Source organism: Theropithecus gelada, chromosome X (genome assembly GCF_003255815.1).
Source record: "Theropithecus gelada isolate Dixy chromosome X, Tgel_1.0, whole genome shotgun sequence".
Lineage (NCBI taxonomy): Eukaryota > Metazoa > Chordata > Mammalia > Primates > Cercopithecidae > Theropithecus > Theropithecus gelada.
In genome coordinates, this window is record NC_037689.1 from 132298177 (window position 1) to 132324855 (window position 26679).

The following is a 26679-nucleotide window of genomic DNA, read 5'->3' on the forward strand; positions in this document are numbered from 1 at the left end:
GGCCTGACATTGGACTTTTCACACAAAGATTTAAATCAGCTATTTCAAATGGGTTCAAAGAGCGAAAGGAAACCATGTCTAAAGAACTAAAATATGAGAGTGATATCTCAATAGAAAATATAAATAGAAATTGTTTTAAAACAACGAAATAGAAATTTTTGAATTAAAAATATAATAACCAAAGTGAAAAATTCACTAAAGATGTTCAATGGTGGATTTGAATGGGTAGAAGAAAGAATCAGCAAATTTGAAGATATTCATATCATCCAGTGTGAGAAACAGAAAGAAAAAAGAATGAAGAAAAATGTCAGAGCCTCAGACACCTGTGGGACACCATCCAGCATAACAATGTACACTTAATGGGAGTTTCAGAAGGAGAGGAGAGGAAGAAAGGAGTATAAAGAATGTTTGAAGAAATAATAGGCAGAATCTCCCCAAATTTGATGAAAAACATTAACCTACACAGCCAAAAAGCACCACTAACTCCAAGTAGGATAAACTCAAAAATGTCCATATCTAGATATGTCATAATCAAACTGTGACAAGCCATAGGCAAAGAGAATCTTATAAGCAGCAAGAGGGAAGTGACTCGTCACACGCAAAAGACCCCAATAAAATTAACAGTTGATTTCTCATCAGAAACCATGAAGACCAGAAGCCAGTGTGATGACATATTCAAAGTGCTGAAAGGCAAACAACTGTCAACCAAAAATTCTATCCCCAACCAAACTGCTGTTTAAAATAAAGGAGAAATGAAGGCATTCCCAGCTAGACAAAAAGTGAAAGTTTGTTGCTAAGAGATCTTCACTACAAGAAATGATAAAGGGAACCTCTCAGGCTGAAATGACAAGACACCAGATAGTAGTTTGAATCCACAGGAAGAAAGAAAAGAACACCAGTAAATTTAATATTTAAAGGTAAATGTTAAAGATTTTAAGGTATTTTGAAACTCCCTTTTTTCCTATCTGATTGAAAAGACAATTGCATAAATCAATAATTATAAATCCGTGTTGATGGGCACACAATGTATAAAGACGTAATTATGATGCACATTTTATAGATGAGGAAACTGAGAAATAGGGAGGTAGTGTACCTTTCCCAACATCACACCTCAGTCAGGAGGCAGAGACGATATGCCTGCCTGATTGCACAGCCCATGAGTTTAAACCCCTTGCTATTCTACTATGTAAGGAAGAGCCATGGGCCTCTCCACGTGGCTGCTAGTTAGGCTCTCGGAGGAAGCTCAAAACACCCTGCCTAAAAAGCTCCTTGAGAACAGTTCTTCCTTCATAGATTTCTCCTGTATTCCTCACAGTGTCCCCAGCACAGTGCTGGGCACACAACAGACACTCAATAATTCCAGTTGAATTAATTGAGTTTCTCTAAAGTGACCTACCTAGTTAAGGGACCTAAAAGAAGAGGTAGCTTTAGCAGAGAAATGATAAGATTAGATACTATTCATTAAGTGCTTCCCATTGTGCCTGGTACACAGACACTCTGCTAAGTGTTTATATGTATTCAAGTCATCTAGATTCACCCACCTAAGAACCCTGTGAATTATGTACTATTCCTATCTTGTTTTATAGAATGAGAAAACAGAGGCACCACGCAGTGAGTAACTTATGAAAGGTCCTACAGCTAGTAAGTAGCAGAGCTAGAACATGACCCCAGACAGTCTGACTCCAGAGCCCATGCACTTTCCATTTGACCATGTCAGGGGCAGCTGAGACTTTTCCAGCTATGGTTTCCAAACAGGGGACTGAAACTCAGAGCCAGGTGTATGATTTCAGGAGTGGCAGAACGGTGCCTTCTCTCAATCTCTCTTTATTAACCCACCCACCTGCTGGCTGATGCCTGAAATTCCACTGTTAGGGATTTGTTCCTTTGGCTTAAGATTCTTGTCCCCTGAAACAAAGGCCCGGAAAAGAGCATATACGCCATTATGATATTCTTTCCAGAGAGATAGGTGTTTTTTGTTTCTTTTTTTTTTTTTTTTTTTTGAGACGGAGTTTCGCTCTTGTTGCCCAGGCTGGTGTGCAATGGCTTGATCTCGGCTCACTGCAACCTCTACCTCCCAGGTTCAAGTGATTCTCCTGCCTTAGCCTCCCAAGTAGCTGGGATTACAGGCGTGCACCACCACACCCGGCTAACTTTGTATTTTTAGTAGAGATGGGGTTTCACCATGTTGGCCAGGCTGGTCTCAAATTCTTGCCCTCAAGTCATCTGCCTGCCTCAGTTTCCCAAAGCGCTGGGATTACAGGTGTGAGCCATCACACCCGGCCCCAGAGAGATAGTTTTGTCGTACACATGTGGACAGCACATGAAGATGCACTCCGATCCAGGGAGGAAAGCACAAGCACATGAGGACCTGAAAGCTCCATATGAGAGAAAGGTGTGAGCTTGCACGCTGCAACAGACAAATGTTACCATTTTTGAGGGGGCAAGGAAAGGATGGAGCCGCCTCTTGGTATGGAAGTTGCAGCTGAAGGAAACGGCAATGGGTGAAGTGCTCTTGCCTGGGCTTGGCTCTGTCCTTGATGGTCGTGTGACCTGGAGCAAGTCTTTCTGGCCCTTCCTCTCATCTCCCTTGACTTCACTTGCCTTCTATATGCTGACGGTACCCACGCCTGTGTCCTCCTCCTAAAGCTCTCCTCTGAGTGACAGAGCTATTTTCCCACGTGAGGCTGAGAGCTCCTCCAGAGAACACTTATGAAAAGAAACATCCCTTAGTTTTACACATCTATCTATAAGAATATGAATATTCCTGTAGCCTGACTTCACAACCTATGCTCTGTGCTACACTGTTTTTAATTCCAGCGCCACTACTTTAGAGCTGTGCAACCAAGATGAATATGCCCAAGCGTCAGTTTGTATCTCTATAGAATGGGGATATAATTGTACCTACCTGTCACATGAATGCTTTTCACTGTGCCTGGCACAGATTTAATGCTCAATATAAAATGCTCAACTTTTGAAGGTGAATAAATGAGCAGTATTTGGATTTGATTCCCAAATTCATGTTTTTGTCAATAGATTAGGTCCTTGCTCCATGTTTGAGACATTTAAATCAAATAATCAAATAAAAGCCCATTCAAGCATTAGCAACAGCCTTCTCATCTAGACTACAAACTAGACTACCCTAGGGGCCTGCTCATGAACTTGCAAAAGTACTTGGCCTATCTGGAACTTCATGAATGCTATCCAGCAATATCGTAAGCCTACTACTGCCAGGGTGGAGCAGAAAGATTGGCACCATCTGATTGGAGACTCAGTGAGGTCTATTTGGTGGGATTTCCAGGGCATTGGGAAGCTCTGCCCCTGTTTTCCCAATCACACCCTTCTGATCCCTGAAATTCCCCCAGTGTCTTCTGATAAGACTCAGTCCAAAAATATCTACCCTATGAGTTCTTATCCCAGCACTATGGCCTCCATCCTTGGGGGCTTTTGCCTCCTTGAGACTCCTGTCAATATACAAGTATAAAAAATTACCCGGGATTGATGGCAAACACATGTAGTTCCAGCTACATGGAAGGCTGAGGTGGGAGGATCATTTGAGCCCAGGAGGTTGAGGCTGCAGTAAGCTGTGATTGCACCTGCAAGTCATGCCCCAGGATCTTACCAATGAACTCCCAACTTGTAGTTAATTCCTTAACAGGGCTTGACAGAGTGGGGGCACACAATGGCAACATGAACTAGAGGGATGCTTTCCAGCAGGAAGGGGAGTGGTATAGATGGAGGTGGGGGCTGGTGCATATATCCTCTGACCCTACCTCACTGCATGCAGCCCTTGTGTCCCTTCCTCCAGATTTCCTAAAGCTCCAGACAGAAATTAAATCCAGCATCTGAGAAGCCCAAGACTGGGCCATCAAGTCATATCAATTTGAGCTAATGGGTGCAGAGGAGGCTGTTCTACATGATGGACCATTTTTCAAAGAGATACAGTTTTATGACTGCCCAGCCGGTACAGTAGCATAGAACTAATAGCTAACCAAGGGCTGCCAAGTTCCAGGCCTGCCAGATCTGTTTTAATCACAAGATAAGAACCACTCATAATTAATGCATTTGGTCTGTATGTGGGCTCTACTACACTCCTCGCCAACAGTTTGTTCCCTGGGTTGTGATGAGCATGTGCCCACAATGCTTACTCCATTTTTTAACAGGATCTCAAAGAAAACCCAATCTTTATGAAGGTCAGCCCCTGGAAAATGCTCTTAAATGCTGAGATAGGGCCATTTAAAGCAGTGACTGAGGTTTGGCTGTTGCCGGATTATCACAAAGCACGACTGTGGGCGAGGAGAAACCTTGAGCTTTATTAGAATGAAACATCAGCCTCCTGAGTCAGGAACGGATCCTACCTTCCTTATCTGCAAGGAATATGTCCAATGTCCTTGCTAGGAATATGTACAATGTTACCCAAGCATCAGCTGAACACATTGTTTTTGTGGGCATCAAGTGGAGAGTGGGAGGTAGTCAGAGAAGCCAGAGATGCAACTTTGTGGTTACTTAACCAGCCTTGGAGTAAAATACGTTCCCAGCAAGCTGGGAAAAGAGATGGCGGGGGCCCACACCACTGCTCCCTAATACTGCTGGGAGTAGACCCCCACTGCTGTTTCCTCCCAGGAAAAGTGAATGAACAACAAGGATCCTGTGTGCCTTCTCCTGCCACGGTATACACACTCACACACCCCCTCATACACAAGTCCTTTGTTGAGCCCTGAGGCAGGAAATGGGAAATTCAAAAGGAAGAGGCTGAGAAACCATTTTATTTCATTTCAGGGGGCTTCTCACCATCCCTTGAAGGAGGCAGCCCCGAGTGATATAGACCAGAACCCCTCTCACAGAGTCTTAGTTCACATCCTAGATATAAAACAGAGAACTTCCGGGGCTTAGAAGTTTTGTCTGTTGGGGGAAATCTCTGCAGGCTCAAAAAGTAACCCAGGGTTGGCCTTATGGGTGTGGTGGATTTGTGTTTCAGTGAAGTGGACACAGAAAAGAGGTGAGTATATACATAAACACAAAAATAACAGGAAAAAACTCCAAAAACTCACTTGTGCTAGGTCTTGAGGGCCAGTCCAGCAGAAAGATACTTGCCTTTCTCCTTCAGACTTCGTTGTCAGTCTCGTTTTCTTTGTCCTCTGGAGTAGTGGGGAGATTTGGAGTTCATGAGGATGGACACACAGGCAGTATGTGCCCCAAAGCCCTTGGTCAGGCAGTAATAGGGGCCTCAGGAATAGCTAGGGCTGTTTCCTCAGAGAACTGGTCATGTGAAAGGACAAAGGCTTTGGATCCTCAAAGGGCAAGAGGATTCCAGATGGAGCAAAAGCTTAAAGGCAAATCTGAGCAGGGTGGGTTGGCAGGGTGCTAGGGATGAGGATGAGGCCTGGTTTGAACAGAAGGCTCAAGGCTGGGAGCAGTGAGAGGTGAAAGGGAAAAAAACCAGATTGTACTTGTCAGATACTGCAGGCTGTTGGCATGAGAGCGTTCACTGCCCTTCCCTTAGGAAAAAAAAAAAATGTTTGCAGACCAATGGGATTTTATGAACTGCAAGCTTTAGGACCCTGTCTGTTTAGTGGCCTTCCTCTGGGGAATAAATCTCTTGTCTTCAAAGATCTATATGGGTCTTAGGAAACCTGATTGAAGTTCTTTCCTGGATGAACTACAGTAAACCAGGACAACTGTGCCTGACATCCCACGAGTAAAACAAGGAGGTCTGTGCCTAGTTGTGCCTTGTTTGGGAAGGGAACATTCTGGAGGGAGCCACAACTCCCATCCGCTGCTCAGCCAGCCCTCTCAAATGTGTTAGGTTGAAGGTTCAGAATAAATCCTCCACATGAGTTTTCTCCAAACTCCATCCAGGGCGAACTTCCACACTTAGCCTATTGATTGTCCTCACTACATTGGTTATGACCTAGGCCTGATCTCAAAGGCAAAGCCTTGCTGGTTTCGGGAGAACTATTAGCACTGGGAACGCATGGGGCCAGGGGGCTCCCCACAGCTCAGCAGGCCCAGTGCTCCCTTTCTCTGCTCTTGGGACCTGCAGGAGTTAAAATGCAGGCTTAGTCCCCCACTCCACACCTGCAGAGGGGACAGCAAGCCTAATCTGCCCCCGATGGCTGGCATACAGGGGCCTCATTCACAATTCACTGTGTTTCAAGGCCTCTCACAGGCTGCTCTTCCATGGGCCTCTTTCTAATGACTTGCTACCGCGAACAGCCAGGCTGCTCTAATCTCGAAGATAGGTCTGAACCTCCCTCCCTCAGCACATTTTTAAGGAATGGCGTTCCCTCCCCTCTCTCTTTTTTTTATCATCATCAAAATATATTCACAAAACACCCACATCTCTGTCCACGCTATAAATCAGGGTGGGGAACCTCTGGCCCACAGCCCAGATCTGGCCCTCAGCTTGATTCATCTGGTATGTGGGGGATACTGTACTTGCTGCCACAGCTGCAACCCAGAGAATAATGCCTCCCTCCCCACCACCTCCCACCCCCTAGATTGCTGGGGCCATCCCCTTCCAAATGGAGCCTCGAAAATAGCCAGACTCAGATGGGGGGTGGTGGCTCCTATGGCTATTTCAGTTGCTATTAAACAGGAAATGGGACTACAAAGCCAAGGAGATGATTTTCATAATGAGAAGAGTCACCATTTTGTGACCATTTTACTAATTTCCAGGACTGGGCTGAGAAAGCGTATCACCTATATTTTCTCATTTAACCTTCCCAACCCTATTGCACTAAGAACTCTTGTTTTCATCTGGAGGGTAGGAAGCAGGGGCTCAGGAACCTGCCTAGTGCCACGGCTCTAAGGAGCACAGCTGGGGATCAAATTCAGGCCCAGCTCACATCAGAGCCTCTGTAACCAGTAGCAACCTCTGTAACCTTACTGGCTGCTGGATAACTTGGAGGTGCTTGCTCTTACGAATTTTGTCTCATATCTTTTGCTTGTCTCTGCAGTATATGCAATAACTATGTGGTTGTTCTGCAGTGACTATAAATTCTACTCCACTTACTTAAGTGTGACAACCTCTGCTCTAAAGATTTGTTTAAAAAAACAAAAACAAAAGAACTGAAGAAAGAATTAGAGGGTCGAAATAGTATTTAACAGAGTACCTAGAATTTTAAAAGGCAGTAAAGCTCTTCTCAAGTCCAGAGTCCAAAGAAATGGATTTGCCAGGAGGAGTTTATCACAAAGATTCCCCTTTCCTATTTGCTGATATAGGTCATAGTTAATAGGAAAGAGAGAGAGAAAGCAAGAAAGACAAGGTGGGGGGGGGGGAGAGAGAAAGAGAGAGAGAGAGAGAGAGAGAGAGAGAGAGAGAACACCCTTTGGTCTTACTCAACAAGATACCTCTTCAAACTCTCCGATGGTATCTCAACAGGTACAACTCCTCATCTCCTAAAAGGCTGCCTTGGGATGGCATCTCTGGACAGGTGAGCTGAAGCCCAAAATGTATGCCCCAACATAATATAGTATGCCTCTGCGCACCAAGAAAGAGGTTATAGGCCGGGCGCGGTGGCTCACGCCTGTAATCCCAGCACTTTGGGAGGCCGAGGCGGGCGGATCACAAGGTCAGGAGATCGAGACCACGGTGAAACCCCGTCTCTACTAAAAATACAAAAAATTAGCCGGGCGCGGTTGTGGGCGCCTGTAGTCCCAGCTACTCGGGAGGCTGAGGCAGGAGAATGGCGTGAACCCGGGAGGCGGAGCTTGCAGTGAGCCGAGATCGCGCCACTGCACTCCAGCCTGGGCGACAGAGCGAGACTCCGTCTCAAAAAAAAAAAAAAAAAAAAAAAAAAAAAAAAAAAAAAAAAAAAAAAAGAGGTTATAAATCCAGAATTACCCAGTAGTTGAAAGGCTAAAAACAAAAAGTGGGCAGCGGGTAAGTTCAGAGTCCCCAATGTCAGATAAACTGACTACCTTAAAAAAGAAAAAGAAAAAAGGGGCCGAGCATGGTGGCTCACCCCTGTAATCCCAGCACTTTGGGAGGCCGAAGCAGGCGGATCACAAGATTGAGAGATCGAGACCATCCTGGCCAACATGGTGAAACCCTGTTTCTACTAAAAATACAAAAATTAGCTGGGCGTGGTGGTGAGCGCCTGTAGTCCCAGCTACTCGGGAGGCTGAGGCAGGAGAATCGCTTGAACCTGGGAGGCAGAGGTTGCAGTGAGCTGAGATTGTGCCCCTGCACTCCAGCCTGGCGACAGAGCGAGACTCTGTTTCAAAAAAAAAGAAGAAGAAAAGGGAAATATAAGCTTTTGCCTGATATGAAATCTGCAAATACCATGGACCCACAATACCCTTTGCTGACACTCCAAGGCAGTAGACAACTGCTTGGGTTTAGGAAAAATCAGGGGGAACTCAAGACTGATCCAGGCAAGAGGCAGCTGCTTGGTGACAGAGCCCCAAACCGCCCCACCCCCGCTCCGACTCCTGCTTCTTAAGGCCCAAGTGACCAGAGGTATAGAATAAAAGAAAGGGTTGGCTGGGCCCCTGACCCCACCAACAGGGTGGTCTCTGAACCCGACAGCTGGTACAAACAGCCCTGGCAGTGTGATACTCCAAATGAGTACATCTTGTCCTCCCAACATCCTTGGAAATCGAAGCTTTGCTATGCTCATTACTGAGAAGGCTCTGGCGCCCTTCAACCCATTTGTATCTCTTCAACCTCTCACTAAACATTTGTTGTCTGGCAGGCACAGCTGCAGGCTCCTAAAAGCCATGGCCCCAGACCTCTGGGAAGCTCCCCTGAAAGAGGTCAAGGTGAGGAGTATCCCAAAGGGCATTGTGTTGGATTCTGGAAGCAAGTGGACACCAGGACACCACAAGATTGATCACAAGAAATCCATGCCTCTGTTTTCAGAACTTGCTTGCATCTTTCCTCATGTGGCACCTAGAAGCCAGTAAGTTGGAGGAGATTGATTCTACCCAGAGAGAAGTCTACAAGAGTCTAAGGAAGTAAATCAAAATAGCAGTGCATCTAGCAGCCCGGTGACCTATTTCCTGAATTGGATGTTGGAATCATCTTCCCACAGAACAGCCAATTGTGATGTGTTAGTATTTTCATGCTGCGCAGCCCTCTGGCATGGAAGCGCTGCCCCATTCCTTCCCAAGGAAATTCCACTGCAGGCAATGTTATGATTAGTGGACTAATAACACTTGTCGTTGGAACACTCAGACAAAGCTGCAATGTGGACTGGCCTCCAAGTCCCTTAATCACCTATTTCATCATCTCGACACTGAAGCCCTGGCAATAGGGATGGACTTGTGGATCCCAATAATTAAGCAAAGGGACAGCTGCTTGCTTGCATGGGGATCTCCCTTCCTTCCATTCATAATCCCAAGCCGACCCGGGGTGTTAACTGGTGTGGTTGCCACATCTAATACTGGATGGCAGCTAGAAAAAGAGATGCTGCAGGCTAATTCTGAAGCAAGTCACCTGCCTGTTCACTCCTAACATTCAGGCACACACAGTTTCCTTGTGATTAGGTTGCTGGAGTTCTGGACAGGGGCCAGGGGAGAGAGGCCAGGAAGTGTGTGTGTGTGCTAATGCACCTGCCCCTGATTGGGAGCACCACTGATCCCCAACATTCTAGCAGTGTGCTCCATTACCCTTCCTTCTGACATTGCATGGGCAGTTGGAAAGATGTGGAAGCTCTAACCATGCTGAGGTCTACGAAAAAGCCAGTTTGGTTTATGGGAAGTCAGGTGGGGGCGCCGAAAGGGAAGTCCACTCTATTCCTTTATTCTGGTTCCTTTTGATTGAACTTTGAACCAAATCGCAGTTAATTCGCTGAAGGCAGATGCTTATGGTGTTTGAATGAACTGATTTAAAAGTGAGCATGGATAAAAGGAGAATGGATAACACAGACAAGTAGGGGAGAGTGAGGCTGATGCAATCACAGAGGGAGGAAAAGAATCTTCAGGGACTTGCTGATTTCTCAGAACTGCCGGTTATCCTCACACCAGTGCACTTAACCTCCTTTGTGACTCTGAGAGCCATTGGGGCTTCTTGGCCACATCTTTGAGGGAAGAAAGAAACACATAAAGAGAAAACTAAGACTAGGGAAAGGGGAAGACTAGTGAGAGCAAGACAGAGAGGGTGAGAAAAAAGAAAATAAAAAGGAGAAAGGTCAATTATTGTTGGAAGGTGTCGTGTTAACAGCGATGTCTGCAAGCCCTTAGCAGAAGCACTGGAGCTCTGGGGTGCCTGGAACTGGCTTCAGGGAGAAGCACTTTCCCAGTGCACAGTATTCAATTATTTGAAACACATCAGCAGTTCTCTCGAAAACAAGACACAAGGCAGACAATCCTCAGCTATTTTATTCCCACAGATGTTCTGTTCTATCTCCAAGGTTCCTGACATAACTACACTGTTCTTGGGGTTCAAACGGGCTCGTTCCCAGGGTGAGACAACTGCACCTAAGCCAAGTGAGCAAATCCCAGGTTTCCAGCCCCCCTGGACCCAGGTACCCAGAGAAAAGAATTGCTTCTGCTCTCTTCCCCACCCTCTCTGGGAAGTACAAACTGTCCGGGTGACCAGACAGCTCATGGAGCAAAGGCTCAAACATTTTCTGGGAAAGTCCCACCCCAATCTCTTTCCCACTGACCTTTCCAAAATTCATTTGGCTTTGTTTTTGGGCTCCACAAGTTATGAAAGTTAGCTTCCAGGGGAGCCAGAGATGAGGCATTCCCAATGTGGGATTTAGAACTCTTCATTTCTACCAAAGTGCCAGAGTAGAGTTTTGGGGCTGTTGTTTCTCCCTCATATTTAGACAATGACGCAAAACCTGTTGATTTGTTTAGACACAATTGTCCCTCAGCAGGACAGATGGTATTCAACAGAATGGAATAATTAGGAGATTTAAAAGAAATAATTATGTGGGAAAATATGGTTGGAGTCAAACATGCCTGGTAATCTATAAGAGGAATTCTGGTTTAAAATGTGGGTAAAATTTATCATTGTAGATTCTGTTCCTTGTTATCCTGAAGGATAACTCCTTATCGATAAGAGATGTTTCATGTCGTGCCGTTAAAGACAAACATGATGTTTTAAGACTCGTGGGAACAGTGACATGAAATGTTCAGTTTATTTTCATCTCTTCCTGGGGAAACTGAAGTTCCTGGTGAAACAACTTTACGAGGCAACGACTTAATGACACTAAATGGTTTTTAAAAAATAACACAGCAGGGTGGGAGTGTGTGTGAAAGGGACTGTTTTGTTAAATTGATTTTTTTATTCAACTTCGAGGTACCTATGGTTTTTCATAGCTCAGGGTCCAAAAGTGGGAACTGTTTTTTGAAACAGACACTTCTTGAAATGCAAGCTTCATGTGCAATGCCCTTTCCTAGGCAACATCACTCCTATGCCTACACTGGTGAGGATGAGAGAGCCTGCCTTCAACACTATCCCAAGCCAGCTGACTGCTAGAGCAAACAGGAAGCCTCAGTGCAGGGAGGAAGCTGGTTAATTCCAGCTAATGCTCTTGGCCACATGGCTTACCTCTTGCCTGTCTCCATAGCCAATGCTACCAAGCTCTCTTTTACTTGTGTGATCTGACAAAGACAATGCAGCAAGTTTTTGGGGTGCCTGAGCCAGAATGGCAATGTACAATAAGATTTGCCCCATTCAAAAGGTTGGGAACCAGGAGAAATACTGTTTTTTGGATTAGTGGATTTGGGATTATTATTTGCATTTTATTTAAGTGAAGCATTACTTAAATCTGGTCTTGATTTCAAAGATTAATTCTAACTTAAAAAATCTATAATTCTTTGGCATTGTCTACTGAAGCTGAACATACACATATCCTAGGACCTAAAAATTCCACCCCTAGGTATACCCAATGGAAATATATGCACATTTGCCCCAAGACACAAATACAGCAATATTCATAACCACATTATCATAATGGTAACACTGAAAGTAATTCAAAGGCCTTCAAAAGTCGAATGGATCATTGTGATAAAGTCATTCAGGCTGTGTGCAGTGGCTCATGCCTGTAATCCCAGCACTTTGTGAGGCCGAGGCGGGCAGATCACCTGAGGTCGGAAGTTCAAGACCAGCCTGACCAACATGGAGAAACCCTGTCTCTACTAAAAATACAAAATGAGCCAGTCGTGGTGGCACATGTCTGTAATCCCAGCTACTCGGGAAGCTGAGGCAGGTGTATCGCTTGAACCCGGGAGGCGGAGGTTGTGGTGAGCTGAGATCGCGCCATTGCACTCCAGCCTAGGCAATAAGAGTTAAATTCTGTCTCAAAAAAAAAAAAAAAAAGGCATTCAATAGAATACTATACTGCAATGAGAGTGAATGATCAACAGCTGTAAGCAACCATGGAGATCTCACAAGCATGATGTTAAGCAAAAGAAGACAAACACAAAAGAGTATATATCCTCTATGATTCTATTTATAGAAAACTGAATTGCATGCAAAGCTAATCTATGCTTTTAGAAGTCAGGACAGTGGTTACCTTTGACATGGAAGTCGCTGGGAGGGGTGTTAGGTTGAATGGCAGCCCCAGAAAAGATATGTCCATGTCCTAGAAGTTGTGAATGTGGCCTTCTTTGGGAAAAGGGCCTTTGTAGATGTAACTAAGTTAAGGCTCTCAAGATAAGTTCATCCTGGATTATCTGAGTGGGCCCTAACTACAATGACAAGTATCATTATAAGAGATGGCAAAGGAGAAGGCACAGAAGAGGGAGAAGCAGAAGGCCATGTGACGACAGAGGCAGAGAATTCTGGAGTGATGCAGCCACAAGCCAAGGAATGCCTGGAGCCACTAGCTCCAAGAAGGAAGAGGCAAGGAAGGATTCTCCCCTACAGCCCTTGGAGGAAACACAGCCCTGCTGACACCTTGATTTCAGACTTCTGGCCTCTAGAACTGCAAAGGAATACATTTCTGTTGTTTTAAGCCATGAAATTTGTAGTAATGTGTTATGGCAACCACAGAAACTAATATAAGGAAAGTGTTCTGTTTCTCGATCTGAGTATTGGTTACACGGTTATGTTCATTTTGTAAAAATCCAAGTTGTACACTAACGATTTGTGTACTTTTTGACATGGATATTATGCTTTGATAACAATTTTATTTTAAAAAATCTATGATTCTATAATCCAGTTTCCAATTACCCACCACTTTGGATAAACAGAAGCTGACTTTATGAGGTTTTATTGTTTATGTTTAAGACATACTTCACAATAGCAGAGCCTTTTTACCAAATCAAAAAAGTATACCCGTAACAAATGTATGTTCATAGTCTTTCCCTCCACTGTAGTACGGTGAGGAGAACTTTGAAAGAAAAAATGTCAGAAGCAATGAGCAAGCATCTAATTTTCATACTTTCCTTTTTGTTAAATTAGGTAGCAAGGTAGTTTAGGGGTAACAAGTCTCTGAGACAGGAACTGTCTGGAAATTTTGGATAAGGAATAGACATACCCAATAACCGAGGAGGGAGAGAGTAACACCACCTTATTTTTACTCAAAGCAGTTCAACTGTGACCCCTTTGTGGTAAACAACAATGATAATAAGCCAACTCCTAACCCCACCTTATTTGGCAATTTTGTAATGGGTGGAAGAAGCACTGTATATAGTTTGTCTGTTATTTAGAATGAGATGCAGAGATGGTGTCCCCTGTCTTGGGAAAAAAAAAAAAAAAGAACACACTTGGCAGCCGGTAAACAGTAAACCAGTGGAGGTTTCAGATTTTTCCAAAAGAATGAGATGCCTCCACACTGAGCATGTTTCCCATTTTCCACTCCCTCCAATCTCAGGCAGATGATTTTGAACGTGCACTCTCCTCTCACTGACTTGGAAGAAGTTAGCCCTTGCCAGAACTGTGGACTCAAGAAGAAAGCCAAGTGCAGATGGAAGTGGCTGTGGAGAGCAGGCCTGAATTCCCTCAGCAGGGATTACTGAGGAACAAAGCTGGCAGAGTGGGGATTTCAAACAGTCACAGGTGCAGGGGCTGGGTGGGGGATGGGCAGTGGGAAGAGCCTTTTTCCACCCTCATGCAGTCAGTTCTTATGTATGGCTGTCTAAAGGGGGCCACTGCTGCCTAAATCCAGGTATTGAATATGTAAGTTCAAAGAGACCTCATCACTGAAGATGGGCAGACAGGCTTACTGTTCCCTCGACAACAGAGTTGACACTTCCTGATTATCCCTGCCCAGGCACCGAGAGCACAGGACTGTGGCTGCACACCCTGGAGCATGGAGTGCGAAGTAAGGAAGACAACAGTGGGCTGGGCCGGGTGGCTCAAGCCTGTAATCCCAGGACTTTGGGAGGCTGAGGCGGGCGGATCACCTGAGGTCAGGAGTTCGAGACCAGCCTGGCCAACATGGTGAAACCCCATCTCTACTAGAAATACAAAAATGAGTTGGGCGTGGTGGCGCATGCCTGTAGTCCCAGCTACTTGGGACACTGAGGCAGGCGAATGACTTGAACCCAGGAGGCAGAGGTTGCAGTAAGCAGAGATCACACCACTGCACTCCAGCCTGGACGACAGAGCGAGACTCTGTCTCCAAAAAAAAAAAGAAAGAAAAGAAAAAAGAAAAAAAGACAACAGTGGTTTTCTCCTTTCAACTCTGAGAGGGTGTTTTTAAAGTCCAAAGTAGGAATCAATAAAGTTTTGGCAATGGTCTCAGTGCTGACTTCCTTAAGGGGCTAAATTAGGTTCAAACTGATGACTCCTCTGTCCTCTCCTGCATTGGAATCCTCAAATGTGTGTGTTTTGTTCCATTTGGATGTCCTGTCTTTCCCCTTTTAGGATGTAAGCTACAGCAAGGGCTGGGCCTCCTTTTTCTGTTGTCGCCTTCTAGCTGTTGTCATCTACAGGCAGTTGTTAATGTAAAAAGAAAGAAAAAGGAAAGAAAGAGAGAGAAAAAGAAAAGAAAACAGAAACAGAAAGACAAGCAAATAAAAACAAAGACAGAAGTGAAATAGCACATGTTTCACAGCACGCCACTCTAGGATGGCCACAACAGTGACTTCTTCAGCAAGAAGAAAAACCATGCTCAAGGATTTGTTTGAGAGGGATTAATGTGAAATTACGGGACAAAGAGAAAAAAAAAATCCCACCTAGAAGATGTAACAAGAAAGGCAATGTTTGTGAGGCCAGATAATAACTAACTGACTTGAAAAGAAGTCAAAACATTAGGTAATGCAAAATTCTAAGCCTGAAACCTTGACTCTAACATATATTGCATGTTTTTTTCCTAATTCAGTTTTGTCTGTATGACATTCCGGCCAAATGTTCTAACCAAAAGCCCTTGGGGAAAGACTGAATATGAGACAATAGTTCATAATTCAATTCCATCAGCATTCACTGAATGCTTACTATGGGCTCCACTTTCTGTATGGTGCTGTGGGGAATGTGTAGAAAGCAGAAAATACAGTCAATGCCTGAAAGAAGTTTGTCATTTTGTTGTGGGGGAGAGAAGACCTCCAAACATAAAACAATTAAAATAATTTAATTAGAAAATAAAGACGTAGTAAAGAACCAAAAGAAACATAAGTTACAGCAAAGATGTATGGTTCCGGCAAGAATGAATAATTAAACACCATAAAAATTCTGAAAACAGTAAGGAGAGGTCTGCAGGATGCAAATAAGGTAGACTCCTGGGATGTAGGGACAAGGCCAGCCAATGTCACTCTCTGAAAGAAGAAAAACTCCAGCCATTGATGCTATTAAGACTAGGGTACTATCTCAAAATCAGCAAGAGACTGAGTGGTTTCTAAAATCTCAACCATAAGGGATCAATTTAAAGGGCTAACCAATACGAAATCAGTTATCTTGATGTGGTTGTGACGAAAGTTTTTGGTAACCGAACGTGAATACCGAATAAGGACATCTGGATTGTAAGACGTTCTCAGCAAGTGTGTGGCATTGTTTAAGGAAGAGGACATAAGTTCTTTAGGCCATCAGAAAGATACATTTTGGGCCGGGCACGGTGGCTCATGCCTGTAATCCCAGCACTTTGGGAGGCCGAGGCAGGTGGATCACCTGAGGACAGGAATTCGAGACCAGCCTGGCCAACATACTGAAATCCCGTCTCTACTAAAAATACAAAAATTAGCCGGGTGTGGCACACGCCTGTAATCCCAGCTACTAGGGAGGCTGAGGCAGGAGAATTGCTTGAACCAAGGGGGCGGAGGTTTCAGTGAACCAAGATCATGCCACTGCACTCCAGCCTGAGTAACATAGAGAGACTCCATCTCAAAAAATAATGAAAAAAAAAAAGGTATATTTTGGATGGGACCAGAGGAAACAACCTAAATGCTACTCTTCTCCCCGCTCCCTTGGTTATGATTCCTTAAAGAATAGTGGATACCCTAAAATCGTATCAGGTGACCCCGCCACTTATTACCCATGTAGCCTTGGGGATTGACTTCATTTCTCCAAGCCTCTGTTGCCACCGCTATAAAATGGGAATTATCGTAATACCTGTCCCCACTGGGTTATAGTGAGGATTCAATGAAGTAATACATGTTGAGTGCTTAGCACACGGCCAGCCACATAGCAAGGGCTCAGTATATTGTTTTTGTCAATCGGAATAACCTCCTGATTGTCACTAAAGGCTAGATAAACTACTTGTGAGTTTTGGCTTTGGACTCAGATAGATCAAAGTCTACCTGTTGACTCCCTGTGCTCTGCTGTTTATAAGCTACGTGACTTTGGGCAAACTAGGCTGTTGGTTATTATTACTTTTGCTGTTTGTTATTTTTTTACTACCAGCCTGGGTTCCTAGGTATCTTGATACTGGGATTGGAAGTTGGAGGACACAAGTATTTCAGGTCCTGGAAAGACACATCCTCCTTGTCATTGAATAAATCGGTGTTCCAGATTATAGTCTCTTCTGAGTCCAGTGTGTGTGTATCAGTCTCCCAGAGTCTCCACTGGGTGACCTGGGAGTTCCTGTCTCAGGGACAAGCCATCCTCTCTTGTCACCATCTACCTTCCAAAATGAGGAAGCTATTGGCTCATAAAACTAGAAATCCAGAGGCATATGGCTTCAGGGCCGACATAATTCTGTGGCCTTGGTTCCTTTTCCCCACTCTTCTCTTTGTCCTGGCCTCCTACTCCAGTTGACTTTACCCTCAAGCTTGAGTGAGATGTCTGCAGCAGTTGCAGACCTCACACCCATGTATGACAACATATGGAGTGAGAGAGATCTCTTTCTTAACAATGAGGAAGCTTTCCTCAGAAACCCACTGCACACTTTCCTTCATCTGTCATTGATATGAATTTAGTCATATGCCCATTCCCAAGTCAATCGTTGTAGCGAGGTATAGCTGAAAAATCCAGGGACATGGCATTACCAAGATTGGCTCAGGCTAATCAGGCTCCACCCACTGGAGCTGGAAGCAATCCCCAAAACTATACTTATATTAAACAATGTAAGAGGTAAAATGGATGGTGGGATATCAAACCACAATGGCTACCATCTTAAGTGTAGGAGATCTGTACTTCTTAATGTTACAGATAATGAAAAATAACCCTACCATAAAGAATTGGCCAGTCCCTGAAAGCCAGTTGAAGTTAAGGTCTATCTCAGTGACCTCTTTGGAACTATAGTCATATCCGCAGTAACAGGAATGTCACTGCCTGGAAAAACAGGGTCCTTTTCTAAAATGGGCTTTCCCTTCTGGCCAGACTCCTTGGTCCAGAACTGCAGTTGATAGGATCTTTGGGAGAGGTTTCCTTGGCCTTTTGTTTGAATATTGTGCCCCCTTTATGATTCTATACATGAAAAGGAAACCAGCCCTTTCCAGCTATGTCAGGACCCTGATTAATGCCTCAGTAGCAAGCACTACCCAAACCACAGTAAGTCCAGTTCCTTCCTTTCCCAGAAGGAAGCTAACATGCTCTCCCTTTGTTGCAAGGTGCTGGGTTAGAAAACACCAGCATTAGTTTCAGAGGGAGGTAAGTAATCCCTAAAATCTGTTCCCCTCCCCACCTCTCCCTTGTTTTTGTTGAATTTAAAATGAATCAGCTTGAGAATTGAAGATTCACCCATGCCAAGGTTGAGGATAACACACATTGACACAGGCAAAGCCAGATTACTTGCAGTGCTCAGTGTGACACTCTGTTCTGGAGGGTATACAATCAAAGGCCTGTGGCCTGAGGTTCAGTTCCCATCATCAGCTTCCTCCTTGACCTGTTTTTAATTTTTCAAAACTCCCACCCCTCTTGCAGAATAGTTTCACTTCCTTGCCTGACCTCTGCTTTGTCTTGCTGGGCAGGTTGCCTTGTTCTCCTTCAGCTGGCCAGGCTGGCTGGCTGCCTCATTGTCCCAAGAGACAGGAAGGCACCCTTTACATCTCTCTGCTGTTGGTCCATTTTTACTGCCTTTCTGGAGTTAACATCAAGGACTTTAAAAACATCTTGGTAAAGGCAGATGTAGAGGCTAGATAGGATTGTGGTCACCTTGGCCCTCATTTTTCTTGCTGCTTACAGAGTAGGAAAATTGAATGCTGTTTTTGGACTTGACCCAATACTTCTTCTGTCCAGAAAGCCCATAACTCACTCTCCAATGACTTGTTTGGCTCCACTGGCCATATCACGTATCATATATTATAGATGATATATCACAGTCATTGGCAAAGTTAACTGATGCCCAGGCTCCACTCACAGATCCCAGCGTCGAGACTGCCAGAGGTAACCATACATTAACATTAGTGAGACATGGTGGGCTGTTAAACCAATCTGTACAATTTGAGGTGAAAGGGTGGAAGTGAATAGACTTCCAAGTCTCTTGGATTAGTATCAGTATAATTTCTTTTGGACTGTAAATACTTCAAAAGATCGTATTTTCTACGTTGCTTGGATTTTGTTTTTCAAATTATGTGAATATTGTTTACAGAACATTGTGCTCAATGTTCAAGGGGCTACAAGGGTTTCAGTAAGGGATACAGGCCACATGCTTTGGAAAAAATAAAAACAGCCCAAGGCAGTATATGCTAAGAGGAATGGTATAGAGTAGGCTATAAGGGTGACAGAAGCACAGAGGACTTTATCCTTAGTTGATGTGTAACAGCTTAAACTCATTTCTAAACATTGCCCTTAGGCCTTCTCATTCAGGACAATGACATACTCTGGGAGAGGTGGGGTGGAACACCATCGACCACCTAGAGTTAAATGAAACCTCTCATTAACCCATGGCCAATCGGCACCAAGAGCAGCCTGTTTAGTTGCTTGTTTCCTGTGGCTAACGCGGGCCTATCCAGGAGGCCAAAAGAGCATATGCCCAAAGGTTTGTGTGGCAGCTTGCATTCTGATGGAGAAGAGAAGATAAATGAGGAGGGGGTGGGGAAAGTGGTGACCTGACCTCCCTGGGAAACACCCTGCTATATTTCGAGTCGCCCGGTCACTCAGCTTAATGATTTTAAAAGAAGACATTATTTTGTTCAGTGGCCTGTAGTGAAATTTGCACTCTGCCAAGGAAGAGAAAATAAATGTGTGTGGGACTGGGGAAATAGTAGGGACCTCTTGGGAAATTCTCTGCTAGTCACTCAGCTTATTAATTTTTAAAAGAGACATCATGGGATCAGAAAGAGAACCCTGGCCTGAGAGTCAGGAAACTTGCTGTGTGGTGGGCCTGTTAGCAGCTGCAGGGAGAATATCAGCCTCTCGGAACCCCAAAGAGGCATTCATAATGATGATAATGCCACCAACATTACAATGTACACTACTTAACACTTTTCAAAGCACTTTTGGATTCACTACCATAAAATCATAGAATATTAAGAGCCAGAAAAGGACTTTGAAATTATCCAGTATGGCTTCCCACCCTAGACAAGAAGCCCTGTGAGAAAGCCAGTTTAGCAAGTAGCACGATCTCCATTTTACAGAAAAACAAACAGGATTTAGAGTTTAAGGCCAAGGTGATCCAGTCAGTTAGTGACAAAACTGGCCTTAGATACGCTAATCCCAGGTTCTCTCTATGCTATCACATGTCTAGGCAACATGATGAAACCCTTTCTCTACAAAAAATACAAAAAGTAGGCAGGCGTGGTGGCACCTGCCTGTAGTCCTAACTACTCGGGAGGCTGAGGCATAAGGATTGTTGAGCATGAGAGGTGGAGGCTGCAGTGAGCCAAGATCGTGACACTGCATTCCAGCCTGGGTGACAGTGTGAGACTCTGACTCAAAACAAAACAAAACAAACAAACAAAAATCAACAACAACAAACAGGCATGGTGACGTTTGCCTGTAGTCCCAGCTACTCGGGAGGCTGCAGTGGGAGGATCCCTTGAACCTGGGAGGTTGAGGCTGCAGTAAGACATGTTCGTGCCACCGCACTCCAACCTGGGCGACAGAAGAAAACAAGAACCAAATGCCTACACAGAAATATCCACAGGACTGACGAGGTAGTCAAAGAGTGCACTTGTTTCTGAAGTTAAAAATTTGAGCTTGTTGAGATATTTCTATAAAAAAATCAAGATTTTAAATTGCTGCCTAATACCTGGATTTTAAAGAAAACTCTGTTCAGTTCATAATTAATTCTTTTTGTGTTATTAACATACAGAAAAATACTAGCTGATCAGTTTCCATTTCTATCTGCTCATTCCTTTAATTTTTCTCCTTTCCCACAAATAGAAGCTGTATTGCAATAAGCATATCTTGCCCCTGGCCTCCATTCCAAGAACATCTGGAAATAGTGTTAGTTAAATAGCAATGGGCTTACACAGAGCTATAATTTTTCTAGCTATAAGGAAGCCCCCACCATCCCCACTCCTATCACCAGAAAGGCGTGGGTGAGCTACCCCAAAGCTCTTTTGCTTGGAGAACAAGAGGAGAACAAGCAATGGAATCTTGCAGATAACCCTAACCAAACACCACCCAGGCAGAAGGGCCCTAACCTGTCTAGTGAGATTCCTCCAGATACATTTTATACTATCAAGGTTTAAATTCATCAGAAAAAAAACTAATGCAATTTATCAGAAAATGTTTAAGAGAGAGTAACAGAGCTGCTGGGATATACTCAAATATAACTTTCTAAGCCTAAATTGCATAATATCCTTTTTCCAGATCCTTTTAGTTTGTTTCTTATTCCAGAAAGAACCTTATATGGAACTGCACGCATTTGGCTCAGTACAAATTTGGCCCATGTTGAGCCTCTTAGACTTGGCCCACCACAAACTCATGCTGTCAACCACAGTTTGGTTCCCATCACTGCCCAGTTGTTCCTGATATACCGTATGCTGTGAATATCCCAATCTTTCTCCTCGGGCCCCCAAGTCTTCTTCCTCTCAACTCTCCCATTTTTAGTAGATGAGCTTGACAATTGGGTTGCTGAAAACATTTACGCTATGGGTCTGAACTCTCCTAGCTATTGGAGATGCGAGAGCATCTCTAATTAGATGAAGATTTTTCCTAAATACTAAGTTACTGCCTCCTACTCTGCTCTAGAATTCATTTCTTCCCACTTTCTCATTCCCACATTTATTTTCTTCTTTTAGACCTCTGCTGTTCTAGATAGTAACCTCTTGCCACGTGTGGCTATTTAAATGTAAATGAATTATGATTGGGTGCAGTGGCTGAAGCCTGTAATCCCAGCACTTTGGGGAGCCGAGGCAGGCGGATCACCTGAGGTCAGCAGTTCAAGACCAGCCTGGCCAACCTGGTGAAACCCTGTCTCTAATAAAAATACAAAAAAAAAAAAAAAAATTGCCTGGTGTGGAGGCGCCACCTGTAGTCCCAGCTACTCAGGAGGGGGAGGCAGGAGAATCGCTTGAACCTAGGAGGCAGAGGTTACAGTGAGCCAAGACCATGCCACCGCACTCCAACCTGGGCAACACAGCAAGGCTATGTCTCAAAAAAAAAAAAAAAAAAGAAAAATGTAAATGAATTATAATGAAAGAAAACTAAAAATTTAGTTTATTGATTGTGCTAGCCACATTTCAAGTACTCAACAGCCACGTGGTGCTAGCGGCTGCTGAATGGGATGGTGCAAATGTATATAATTTCCATCGTCGTGGAAAGTTCTAGTGGACAGCACTGCTCACCAGGGACCTCTGATTTATTTCCTATCCCATGGGCTCTTCAATCTCATGCAGACAGCTGCATCACCATCGACAACAACAACATCAACAACTGCTCCACAAGTGACCCTCCTACCCTTCCAGCTACCAGTCTCTAGAATGCCGCCAAACTTTTAGAATGAATGCTGCTTTCCTTTCTTGCTCCTCTGCAATCTGTCTTCTGACCTTCTCGACAGAAATAAAGCCACCAAAGACTTTTGGGGCATCTTCCACCATTTTATTTTCATTCATCACCCTCCTAAAAATGTCTCCTCTCTATCCTGTTCCTCCCATCTCTTGTCCCTGGCACGCTACCATTGCTGAAGAAGTGTTGGTTAAATAAGACAATAAGCTTCCCTCCTTGATCATTCACTCCTCCAGGATCCTTCATCCTACATCTCCCTTCTGTTGCAAAAGCCCGGTCCTCTGCTCTTCTTTTGTCAGCCCTTCTCTCATGAGCTCATCTTCTCTCACTTGCCTTTAACTATCTGCTCTGTATAAAAATGGGTCTCAGTTTCACAACTCAAGCTGTCAATTTCTCACTTCCATGACTAGCATTACTGGAGAGCACCAAGAATAAATGTTTGTATTATTAATGACTGCCCCCAGTGATGCAAGGAAATCTGCCCTCCAACCCAGTTAATTCCTATGTTCCTCGCAAAACTGTCAGGGCCAACTCTGTAAGAAGTTATCAGTGCTCTTCTGTGAGGCTGCATTGTGAGATTTCTGGGCTTGTGAAGAGTTAGGGACTCAAGGGGGCAGAAACAAAGGCTGTAAGATGAAAGACATGGGATGGCTCTGGCCAAAGGAACTTTGTCCATATAACAGTTCTGCCACAGTTTTTTCTCAGGACTAGTTTCAAAGTCTCAGGATGCTATAGAAGTTCGTTTTTCTTTTCATTTCTTCTTTTCCTTTTGTTTTTTTTCAGAGGGGGAAGTAGGTTAGTAACCTCCACATTGCCTCTTCATTGAGAACTACATAATGCTGTAGATTAAAATGGAAAACCAGTCACTTTCAGAAGGGCAATATCATGCAATAAGCCTGCAGCAAATTATACCTTGGTGTTACATGAAGGAAGTTGACAGGACAACACTTTCTTTCCCTTCTCAAAATGAATGTAGAAAGTACACTGTAACCTTTACCAGCATATGATGTCTATAACTAACATGAAGGAAAGTCGGAACTTTTTTTTCTCCCTTTGGCTTTTTTTTTTCTTTCAACAGACACATTGCTTTGCTGATAAGAAAGCTAAGAAAGTGAGTAGGTAGAAATATACAGCTCATTCAACTAAATGAAAATTAATGTAATACAGACAACACAGTGCAGGCTGCTTGATTTTGTTACATTTAACTTAAAGACTACCAGGCCCTGACAAACATCCTTGAAATGTAAATTCAACATTCAAAACCCACAAGTCACACTAAGAGCACTGGGAAACAGCAGAAATATACACTGGACAGATGCAGGCAGTCCCAAGGCTCGGTGATCTTTTACAGCTAGAAGGTCAAGGCAGTTATTTCACAGTGATTTGTAGGAAAAGAAAAACAAATTGAAAAGAGGGCATTCATGTATATATGAGATAATTGACATGGCAAAAATAACCCCCAAAGTGAGCATTTACTAGGCAATTTAGGTTAAAATGGTATAAAAGGCAGATTGTTTGGGCCAGCACATCCGCCTTTCTTGCACTTAAAGATAATTTGTAGATGAAGAAACTGCTTTCTTTAAAAAAAGAAAGAAAGAAAAAGAAAATCCTCCTCCACAAAGCCTCCTTTCCCACAGCCTTCTCCCAAACAGATTATGTTGCTAGGTAAACATAAGCTACCAACAATTTCTGTACCAGTATATATAGCAAATTACACTTGAGAGGAAGCTTGCAAGCTTATGAAACAGATGGTAGATTTGTGTCGTGACCCGAGAAACAATTGTGTTTTGGTAAAATGAGCCACTGCAAGTCTCCCTGACATTTTCCTAGCCTAATCGACATTGACTTTTCATGTCACGAAGTTGCATGAAAGAGCGGGATCCTGTAGAAAAGCAGATAAGCATCAGAAGCAATGGCAAAGAGGATGCCCTTTTAGAGTTGGAATCATCGGTTTTAAACTTTGCGTTTAAATATACGATAACAGCAAAAAATAAACCAACACAGCTCCTAATGTATCACTCAGACCTGCCATCTGGGCTGAAGTCAAATTTAATAAGCCCAACGACATCAACTCTGCTTCTCCAACACTATAACTAATCTTAGAAAGGCTGGTTAAACAATCAGGGGCAGGAACGCGATGGTATAATCTTCTGTGAACTAGATGTAACCGGAAAATATATCCATGCTTATTTAGATTTTATAAAAAGAAATTTCAGAGACTTGAGGTCCTTACAGCTCACATTTCTCATCCAAACTAAACTGTTATTTGTTTAATAAGCAACTGGTTCACAACTGGACTTCAACTGTCCCACCACATCCTGGAACAAAGTGTTGAATCACACTCAGATCCACACTGACATCTGCAGGTAATTGAAACAGGACATCTGTGAATTCGTTTCTCGACTCGGGAGTCTCAAACCATTCGCCACAGTAGTGTGCGAAACCATAAAACTTAAATACCCTGGATTACACAAAATATTTCTTTAAAAAATACTATCAATGTTTAAGTACTTTCATAGACTAAAATATTGCATATAGCATATGAGTTCCATCACATAGAAAACCCCACAAACGCATAGCTGTCTCTGCCTGGTGTAATTATGGTGTTTTTATTTTCACTTTAAACGTTTTTTTTCTATTTTTCATATATTCTCCAATGAGCATATGGTACTTTTACAATATGTTATGGCAAGGTTGCTACCTAAATTTTAACCTCAAACTTTCTGTTGTCCCTATCAATTTATATTCACATTAATCAAAACTTCAACAAAATCCGGCAGAATATTGTTTTATTGTAATAACTGCTGCCATGCAGCACACTTATTTATATAGGCTATCAAAACTCCTAAACATTCACAAGATAGGGAGTAGATTCAAGCTGCTTTAGTCTAATACATGCGATTTTTCTATAGTGCCTTTCCACTGAGCAAAATTTTAAAGTAACATTTATTGGATCGATCTATAATTACAGTTCTAGAAAAAAATGGAATCTGCTACCAAGAGACTCCTTCTACAATGACTGTCTGGGGGAAGCCTGTTTTTCTGGGCTTGTAAAAATCAAGTAACTCACTCAACTTCTGAGGTAAAAGTCAACACAGAAGGAAGGCTTTATTCTATATGTTGAAAATTAGATGTAATCGAAAAATCCATCAAGGATTTCTAGTGGTAGGAGAAAAAGGGGCAATTTCTTAAGGGCTCATTAACAAATTTAATCAACAAGCACTCATAAACATGCTGTCTTCCAATTTACAAATGTGCTACATTTCAAACATTTATTGTTTTATTTTATGTATTTATTTATTTTGGTGCCTACAATGCATTTTCTTGAAGAGACAAAATTATGCTGGTTAGAGTGCCAATTTGATTCACAAAAGTAAAGCTAAAATACTGTAGGTTTGCAACGAAACAGTAGGAAGCAGTTTTAGCAATAAGATGAATGTTGGAATGACTTTAACAATAAATTATTTTTCAGTTTTCTTATTTTGGTGCATGAGAAAATAATTATAGAAAGATAAGAAAGCAGGCCATTTTAAAGCACTTCAGATGCTAACATCCAATTTATCATGTAAATTTGCAACTTTTCTTATTTTTGATCTAGGCACACATTTTATGAGCATGGGCCATGCTGAAGGTTTTACTTTAGCTAGCATGTGGAAATTAGACGGAAATTAGGGAGAAAAAAATAGGAGAGAGAGTTTGCCATGGAAAGTGGGCAAGAACTGAAAGAGAAGCAGGGAGAGAGAACTATAGAAAACATAGATTTAGATTCAATTCCTTGCCTCCACGTTACTCATTCATTCATTCAACTATTAAGTGGTAGCTCTCATTGGTGAGTATAAGTACTCTGTAATTTGTTTGTTCGTTGATTTGACAAATGTTAATTGAGCATTTACTTTGTGCATGGAGCTGGGGATACCAGTGTGAACAAGATAGTCTGGTCACTATTCTTATACATTTGGTAACTAGTATGGAAGACAGACATTAAACAAACACTATAATTACAAGTCAGATAAGTGCCATAAAAGGTGAAGCCCAGGGAGATCAAGGAATGCCTAAACGGGAGAACTTAACCTAACCTGGCATTGCTCCTCCTCTCCAAATAATCCAGATGGTCAAGTTGACTGTGTATTTTAAAGATATTTGCATCTCTTACTATGTGTGAAGTTGACTATCTTTTCATACACTTAAGGATCATTTGTATACTTTCTTCTGTGAACTATGTATTCATGTTTTTGCCCATTTTCCTCCTGAGACTTTTTAGCCTTTTTTCTTTAGATTTTAAAAGTTCTTTATATGTTTGGGATATTGGCCCTTTATTTAGTATATGCATTATAAGTATTTAGGTACCTCTCGGTTTCCTCTTTTTTTTTTTTTTTTTTTTTTGAGATGTAGTCTTGCTCTGTCACCAGTCTGGAGTGCTCTCGGCTTACTGCAACCTCTGGCTCCTGGGATCAAGTGATTCTTTTGTCTCAGCCTCCCAAGTAGCTGGGACTACAGGCGTCCGCCACCAC

General features: G+C 43.1%; 1 protein-coding gene across 1 annotated transcript in view; it reads right to left on the bottom strand.

Annotated features, from left to right (window-relative positions):
* The window catches only part of PLAC1 (placenta specific 1), a 198004-nt gene that overhangs the window by 163361 nt on the left and 7964 nt on the right, over window positions 1-26679 (bottom strand). The window contains exon 2 of the mRNA XM_025372465.1: window positions 5049-5133. The gene's annotated coding sequence lies outside the window, so the exon portion shown is untranslated. The remainder of the gene's footprint in view (window positions 1-5048; window positions 5134-26679) is intronic.